Consider the following 9345-nt stretch of genomic DNA (forward strand, 5'->3'; position numbering starts at 1 on the left):
GTGGACTGTTTGGTGTGTATTATAAATGTATTCCCCCTCTCATCACATTCCAGATGCTTTTGATTGGCTATGGAAGTAGATGGATAAGACGGCATGTGAACAGTTCACAATGGGGAGGATTGTGACTTCATATCCTCCATTCAGCACAATCTGATAATTAATGCACAATGAGAGCAGGGCAATGCAAAGATCCCTTGGAAAATCTGAGGGAGCTATCCGTAACCATAACCCATAACAAGTCCCAGCATTACAATCATTTATGTGGCTGGAAGAAAATCTCCTTTCATATCGGAGACACTGACGACAGCTTATTATTGGTGGCCATTGTCACAGGGCAGAGTATCAACCCAGGATCAGGACTGAATCTATGTTTCAGAGGAGGATTTCATCATCGGCAAATTTGTCACGGAACCCGACACAGAGTGGAATTGTTATCAGGTTTTTTTCGCCGATGTTAAAGGTCTCATTTTTCTCCCCTTCTCTCGTTGCTGAATCTGCAGACTCTTTTGTCTGGGAACTCCACCGGGGGACTTAATGCCAAAAGACTAATGGTCTGCCATTTTAGATAATGGGGTTTTAGTTGCCTCAGCTATTTAGACAGTGTGACAACAACGACTTGGGGACTGCCCACACAAGAATGCGGCCTTTCACATTGGCAGGCCTTGTGTGATAACCCACCAAGTTACTGGGTCTGTGGTGTGCCACCAGGCATGAGGGAGAATCCCACAGGCCTCAAAGCAGACTAGAAGAGAGAGGAAGGGGGAATGGGGGGAGGGGGGGGGGGTTTGGGGGGATGGGGGGTGCTAGTGGTCGTGTGGCAGGTCAGTCACCACATCTCTTCAAACCCCTCAGCCTATTTATCGGGGCACCAACATCAGAATCAATTTGTTAATTTGAAGATGAAAGAGATGAGGAGTCACTACGGCTCCGTGCACTCCAAAACTCAACTGACCATGTGTTTGAACTCCTGTCTACTAGGATAACGTGGGGTTCAAGTACACTGGCCTGGAGCGCAATTGTAATAAATCATTTCACACTTCTTTCTTCCATGTTGGTTCCAAACAGGAACTCATATCGTCAAAGAAAAGGGCCAATCGGTCAATGAATGCAAACTAAAATGATAATCAGATGCTCTAATCAAAGATAATATAGCCCTGTTAGATGCTTGAATATGAATTAGGGAGGCACCTACTTCTAATTTTCATGGGAATAAATGGACACTTACTCATTCTTAGAATTTCTCTCAACAATACAAACCTCTGGACAACCCTGCTTATACACGGGGTGTTGTCCATTACAAACATGACTAATACTCCTGTGGTGTATGGAACATATTCAGAGAATGGGGCCACGTATAGCCTTTCATGTCTGGAAGCATAACAGACAACAAGTTCAAAGTGCTACGCTTTCATGAGGAGCAATAGTATGATGTCAGCAAATTAACCAAATTCTCCCAGACTAAAAGGAAGAATGTTGTTTTTATGAAGGTATACAAATGTAAACTCCCCGCTCGGTGAGGTCAAAGGGCATACTGCATTCAAAAGGAGCAGCGTTCATTAAAAGGTGATAACAGGGAGAATTTATGATGAGATAAGTATATATCACTTTGTTGAGGAAGAAGTGTATTAATGGTATGCGTGAGTCAACGTCAATGAATCAATAATTTCAAGGATTCTGTCATACTGCATCTGGGAAATCCTTTGTGGTTGATATAGGTCTGACCAGCATAATGGTCACATGAATTTATCTTGCAATAAAACAGTATCTGCCTACTAAAAGCTAGAATAGTGGCTCACTTCACATACACAAGCCTACAATTGGCATCAAGCACCTTTAATAAGATGTTTATAATTATGAGGACAATAGAGTAGAACTGGATCACACAAGTTGGTAAATAAACAAATTCCTTACTAAGGACTTCCTAAATTAAATGTAAGAGGTTTGAAGAATTCATGGTCATTTTGTCATTGAGTATTCTGATGTGTCATGATACAAATACTAGCAATGTAGCATTGTGTCTAACACATACGTGTCAAGTCATTACTAAAGTAACTTTTCTTACTTTGAGAAGCATTATAATGTCACGTAGCCTGATTGTTGATGGAGGTTTTCAACATGTGTTTACGACCTACTGTGTACCGTACATATTGTATTCAAGTAGGAATTGCATTTAATGTATGACTTGTGCTGTATAAATAACGTTTTATTGAGTTTGATACATGTAGGAAAAGCCTAACACACACAGAGGATGCACATGGTGGACAAGGGCTGTACCAAGTTGCATGGTTGAATGATATTTGACTGTTGCAAACAGTCTTTAACTCATTTGATAATAATCGAGGAAACCTGTGCTTGAAACTGGACAAATTATGTTTAGCAATTACAATGATTGAAACCACTAATCTATTTCCTGTTTCTTTCCTCTTTATGTTACTCATTTGGACCATTGAGCTGTTTCAGCCTAAATGGCACTCCAAGGTGTTTGTTATTTTTCCTAATGAACATGCGGGCTATTTTAGGGTCACTGAAAAACCCATTTAAGGGGACAATGATAGCCCCTGTCAACTCACATTTCAGCATCCCTAAACCTTTAGAAAAACAAAGCTGAACTCCTGTTTCGATCAGGCACCTATTCTGCGGGTGATGAGCACAAATCTAGACGGGGAAGTGACCTGAAATGATGAGTGACTTGTCTGGTTTGTTGTCGGTGATGAATGTGGTGCTGGGAAGTATAGGTATGTTTGTCTTTCTGTCTGTCTCCTGTTGTCACAAGAAAGTAAGGCTACACTGCACACGCACAAAGTGGACAAAAGTTCAGGCGAACAAAGCCTAAAACCTAGGAGGGGAAGGCCATCCCCTCTACCCCCATTTGTTTCCTCCAGCTCAAGCAATAGGCCTACGGATAGGGTGTTGAGCTCAGTGTCTGTGCAAAGCAATCTCTCTTCTTTTTTTTTTACAGGGAGCAAATTATCACCCATACTGATGATCATTCTGGTTTCATGACTTTGAACCTCCTTTTCTGTTTGTTGTTGTTGTTTTCTGAAAAAAACTAACTTGCAGGACTACCCAAAGCACACACCCCTTGTATGTTCTTGATTATTGACATTCATTTCACAAATCCCTTTATACATACCAAAGCAATCCAATTCATTTTGCATTGAATGTAATTTATTCAGGATTTAATTCAATACATAATCCATCTGCAAGGGCCCCACACCCCATCCCCCCCCCCGCCCATAAGTGCGTCCCTGGCGGGATATAGCCTACAGACATTCCTTGACAAGTCAAACTATAAACTTTGTAGTATTGAATTCCACCCTAGACTCTTCTACACGTGTAAGGCACCTGTAAGTAACTAACCCAGAGATGAAAGACTCATTTTTCTGACAGAAATGTGCCATGTATTAAACTGTATCCCTATAGCACCTGCCATTAAGTGACAGATCAGCAGTCTGCTGCGTCTCGACAACGTAACATATCTTGATCTCCGTACTCCATAAGTTGCCTTTATGACATGATGTCACCTTTGTCATCTTGGAGTTTGTTTTTTCTACCACTTGGGCACTGATATATGAGTGTAAACCCAGGACCTTTACCGATGGATTAAATGGCTATTAGCGTAATGCTATTCAGCTTGTCTGCACTTTGTGAAATTAAGCGCCGCTAAACGAGAAAGGGGAGCGTGACGGACACCGAGCTGGGAGCCCCCGTAGCTGAGACAGTAGCGCAGGACGGACGTCGGGTGTCTGGGACAGCTAACGTGAGAGCCACTGTGACGAGGACACGGGGAATAAACTTCAAACAAGGTTGGAATGAGCCACAGGGCCCACGGCCGGGGGCAGATAGGGGCCAAGACACTGATCTCCCACCACCAGTTCACTGGGGCCATGGGATCGCTCAACGATTGCTTCTCACGGGAGGGGGGTTAAAGATGTGTCAAGAGGGAGAGGAGACACTGACCACATGCCTCACCTACCGTACAGTCAATAACTCTCTCGCTTTTTGTGGGGTAGCCTAATCACATGATTGAGTGTGATTCAGTGTTGGATGTCTTGTCTAGTAAAGGTACAATAAAGCTAACGGCGGCTCTCAAGGAAGAATCTCAAGAATCCGACATGATGAACTGTGGTCTTATAGGATTCTTCTTCGGGAGTTCATACACCTGACTGCCACGTTAAATCCCTGTTTGGAACTTCTAGCCAGGCCTATTCAATGTCGTCTTTTTAGACAAACACCAATCGTATGTCTGTATCTCGTTTTAGGCTCACGTTGAGCATTACATTATACTGTATACAGCATGTGTATCTACAGTTCAGTATTTGCTTCAATAGAAGCGAATGCTGAACTAGCTTGCCTCCCTGCCCTTATATTATACTCAAAACATACTGTATTTAGCTTTCCTTTTGAGCCCCCCTGAATAGCACACCTTTCAGGCCAGGGGGGCTGGGGGTGGTCTGAATGGAAGGCTCAGGTCAGAGCCTGTCTATGTCCTGCTAGTGCCAGGGTGGTCTGGGCAGTTTCCATGCCTCCTCAGTGCCTTGGTTCATCCAGAGGAAATGCAGAGAGCAGCGCTGAGCTGAGGCTAATAATGAAGCGGGTTCTTCTCTGCAGCCCCGGCTGGCCCCAGCCCCGGCCCTGTGGAGGCTACACTGGTCGGTGGGATATATGGGTCAGCGAGTCTTGGCCAGACCTTAGCACCCACATGTTTTAGCCGCCATTGATTTGCAAAGATGCAAATCGGCTGAATGTTGAGAGAGCAACCTTTTCCGGTGGAATGAGCGTTGTGAAAGGGAGCTATTAAGGTAAGACTGGACACCTAAGACTTTTGCAGTTGCCCTAATTGTCCTTTATCTTTGAACCAATACTAATGTTAGGGTGAACTGAACACTGTGATAATATTGTATAAACACAATTTGCCTACCATGCATAATGCATGGATTACATTACATTTTCATTTGACGGTAATGGTGCATGAAGGTTTTAGGTCTTTTAAGGTTTTCTTCTATTCGATTTTCTCAAATACTTTTCAACTTGCAGGTAAGTATATCTAGCGGATGACTTGCATCCTCAGAATACAGCGTCTGAATAAAGAGTGTTTCAGGAAAAGTGTTGTTGTTTTCTTGTTGCATTTGGACAGTTAGCTAGAACCACCGAGTCATTCCTCTAGTAGTCTTCGGTAAGTCATTCCTCCAAGCTAGCCAACGTTAGCAGTTTAGTTTTGGACAGCAGATGTATTGTATCTGATACTATAGGTCCATGTTATGACTAGCCACAGAGAGATGGGGGCTTTTAATGGCAGACGCTTAATCAGTTCTCCCCCTGAGGTAAACCGATAAAAGGAGTGAAGATAACTCATGTTTCTAAGAAAGATGAAGGGAGTTATTCTAACAGGTATGTGTACACAATATGAAGGTGATGAACTTTAACAGAGTTTTACCCCTGCCGAGTGTCATAAGACCGGCCACATCATATTTACTTTTTTTTGTTTCACCTCCTGCAAATGCTCCTTCTGCTCCACTGGTCCCAGAGACCTGACATCGAATAATTAGTGCAATTCTCCAGCCTACATTCAACATGTGGCCGGTGCTCCCTTGTAAAAGTTGTACATGTTGTCAGTTGCAACTCCTGAGGAAGGAAATCATCTGCAGTACATTTTCTGACGGATTGCCGATATTATGACTTAAACGAAAATAGTAAAATAACAAAGTTGATTGCCGTAATACAGTAAATCAGGTGGTGAGTCATTCTTGTTCCGGGCAACTGGGGCAAGCCTGGCCAGAGTCTACTCCACACTTGGAGGAGTTACAGTAAAGGCAAAACTGTTTTACCACTGTTTTGAAATCCCCTATAGACAACCGAAAAGATCGGAAAAGGTTTACACTTGCTTTACTGTTTCAATAAATCAACATATCCTTGTGTTTACCTCAACTCATGTCAAGTGTGTATAATAGATGGTATCCCCTTCCTTGCTTATCTGTCTTTCAGGGCTGTCCGGAGGCACTGGAGCAACGTAGAAGACTTGCATATGATAACCCAAACTGCACCCTTCTCCCCCCCCCACCCCTCCCCGCTCTCACCCCATTGCACCTCTCCAGACTTGCTCCCTGTCAGTTCCCATCAGCCTCCCCCTCTGTGATATTCCGAGAGGAATTTTACAGCTGAGGTCAGTGTGGCTCTGGTGGCTGTGTGCCATAGAGAAGTCTATCCGACCTGACATTCTCAGACAGCTAATTAAACTGGACCACTGAGTGAAAACCCTCCAGACTCTCTCACAGGGGCCTAATTGTGCCGGGGTGTCCGCGGCTCTGCCACAGCCACTCGGACCCGTACAGGAAACGTTCAACTTGAAGGTTGGAAGGATGCAAACATGGTGGCTACTTTGAATATCTACAGCAAAGGTCTTTGGGGAATTCTCGTGTTTTGAGATTGAAAATCCAAACATCCTCCAAACATCTCAATTTTCATCTGTCTGCAATGATACCGTACTGTACGGATGAACGAGGGTTCACCAAGGGTGTGCCGTGTATTACAGTAAAACATGAGGATCAAGGAAATTAAATTACTTCTAAGTGAATAAGTAATTGAGCATTTGAAACCACAGATATGCTGCTCAAAGGGGATTTTGAACTGAAAAGGCACTCATGATTAGAATGATTCATGATTCATCCCAAATGTAATAATGGTTTTAAGATTAACTGACACTGTGCAGATATCTGAGGGTAAAAGTATGCTTTCAAACAGAATATACTAGCAGTTTTTGTGGACTAGGACTGCATGTTTGTTCCTTGAAACATACTGTAAATAAAGTATTCATCTGTTAGACTTGGCTGTATGCTCACCTGCTTCCAAAGGCCTTGCCATCCTGAGGACTTTGCAAACTGGGCAGAAATGACAGTCCCAGAGCACGGCTTTGGATCAGTGCACTGGACTTCTAAACCACAGGAGACTAAATTGTTAGTTTTGTGCCTACATGAGGCAGCTAAATTAAACTTCTATGTTGCCATCCTGCTCCTGATGACTTTGCAAACTGTGCAGAAAGTGCTGTCACCAACGACGATGACTTTACATTAGTGCCCTGGATTTCTAAACCACTGGAGACTAAATTGTTACTTTTGTTCCTAGGTGAGGAGGAAGCTAAACTAAACTTTCCACTCTATGCTTTATTTGTGTTCTGTCTATGATTACAGCTAGTGGTCTAGATGTGTGTGTGTGTGTGTGTGTGTGTGTGTGTGTGTGTGTGTGTGTGTGTGTGTGTGTGTGTGTGTGTGTGAGTGTGTGTGTGTGTGCGTGTGTATGCGTCTGTGTGTGTGTGTGTGCGTGCGTGCGTCTGTGTGTGTGTGTGTATGCGTGTGTGTGCGTGCGTGCGTCTGTGTGTGTGTGTGTGTCTGCGTGCGTGCGTCTGTGTGTGTGCCTCCCTGCCTCCCTGCCCTGACGCAAACACAGATGATGCGATTCCTGAGCAAGACCATTACACTGGACAGACAGTCAGGGGCTCAGAGGGTCAAAGGTGGACTCACTTTATATTATCAGTTGCCTCCATTCAAGGCAGAGTTGGCTTATACCACACTGGCTCAGGAAACCTTTAACATTCATTATTTGATGATTGGAGTCGGCCTCCATCACTAATCTATTGGCAACATATTAGTAAATGAGTCAGTGTTTCTTTGGGTTTGTTGGGTGTAGCCTAATCGCGTTGAACTCCATTCACCACATGATAATCATTTGCACATGACTGCTAACTCAGAGGCTCTCATAACTATTGATCGTGAAGGACAACAAATATCTCTAGTACAAAGTACCTGTAGAAACGCCGCATTTTATCAGCAACATGTCTGCGTCTAGTCACAGAGCGTTTCCTGTGGCATTGCTACATCTTTCTGTGCATGCAGGGATAATCGACCGTCTGCGGGATCAGTCTCAGACAGGGTGGTGTTGGGGAGCAATAATTTCAACAGCTGACACATAAAGCTATTGCATGATGCAGAGCAGATGGCAGGAATTCTCTTCATAACAAACTTTATCAGAAAGAGAAAAAATAAAAAAAACAGCATTGGCAAGCAAGATCAGATATCGGGATGTTCTCCAGGTTTTGATACCTATACTATATCTTTCTTCCAATTGTACAATGCATGTTCGTCTGCATGTTGTTATAGATAAACAGGAAAGCTCTCAAAGTGGGTAAGATAGAAGATGGTATGTATATGTGAAGTACGCATAAACAATAGCAATAACAGCATCTTGTTAAATATGTACCATGACAAAATGGTATACTAAGCTGACTGTAACTGACTTTTAAGTTGTTGCTTGACCATGTCAGAAAACAAATACAGTATGTCTGTGGGAGGATTTGGAATCATCTTTGTCATTCATTGATTCCCTCATGATGTCCTTCTTATTCACAAGATAGTGTGTAGAGTTACGATCAAGCTCAGTAAGCTTCACTTCCGAAGGGATTGAGTCGGAGCCAAATTCTTGTCAGTGTGGAACATTATCTGCCATGCCAAAAGCTCATCCTGCTAACCATCACACATCTCTCCTGAAGAGTCATCTGGTTTGCTTTTAGGATGATAAATACTCCGTAATGTGAAATTGGGGCTCTTGTCCTAAACTCCCACAGCCATAACCATTTCCATCAAATTATTATTTGCAGCTTTTGTAACACACATAATTTGTAAATGTGCTAGTAGGCCTACAGCACACTGACCTAGATGTGCTTCATGCACAGATTAAAGTAAAATCAAATGTATCCACCTATTGTTCCACAAAGTAAGACTCTGAACAAGCTGATGGGAATGCACTATACATAGGGATGGCCTCTGTGTTTTGAAATGAAACATGTATATAAATAAAGCTATTTTCATTCATTGTGTACAGTATGTGTCTGTCACTTCTTCACAGGTTTTGTTCTGCACCCATATGGACGCTTAACCACCAGAGGGAGTCAGTTTAATAATCCAATTGTTGCGTTGCAACAGCATCTGCTCTGCTCCCACACAGAGGCACTCGATGTTCTTGTCACAAACTAGTGTGATGAATGATTAATATCTCAAACAGCAATGAAACGCAGTAAAAAAGGATTCCCTAAATCAATGCCTCTTTTTAGGTCTTCGAAGTAAGTAGTTCAAAACGGACAGAATACATTTGAGGTAACTCACACACCATTACGACTCCTGTAAGTAAAAGCAAATGAAATAAGAAAAAAGTCAGTTAAAACGCGTTTATTCAAGCGAGGTAGGGAATGATAGTACGTGAGTTTAGAATGATAAGGTTCTATCTCCGTTTAGGGCAGTTCAGATATTGAGCGTCAAAGTTTTTAAATTCCATTATGTTTTGTGAGATGGAACC

At 42.8% G+C, this 9345-nt stretch overlaps 1 protein-coding gene across 1 annotated transcript in view; it reads left to right on the forward strand.

Annotated features, from left to right (window-relative positions):
• Positions 1–9345, forward strand: part of adamts16 (ADAM metallopeptidase with thrombospondin type 1 motif, 16) — a gene marked incomplete at both ends in the record, with an annotated part of 155666 nt that overhangs the window by 104406 nt on the left and 41915 nt on the right. The gene's annotated exons all lie outside the window — the stretch shown is intronic.

The sequence above is a fragment of the Nansenia antarctica genome, assembly GCF_963989245.1.
Source record: "Nansenia antarctica genome assembly, chromosome: 10".
Classification (NCBI taxonomy): Eukaryota; Metazoa; Chordata; class Actinopteri; order Argentiniformes; family Microstomatidae; genus Nansenia; species Nansenia antarctica.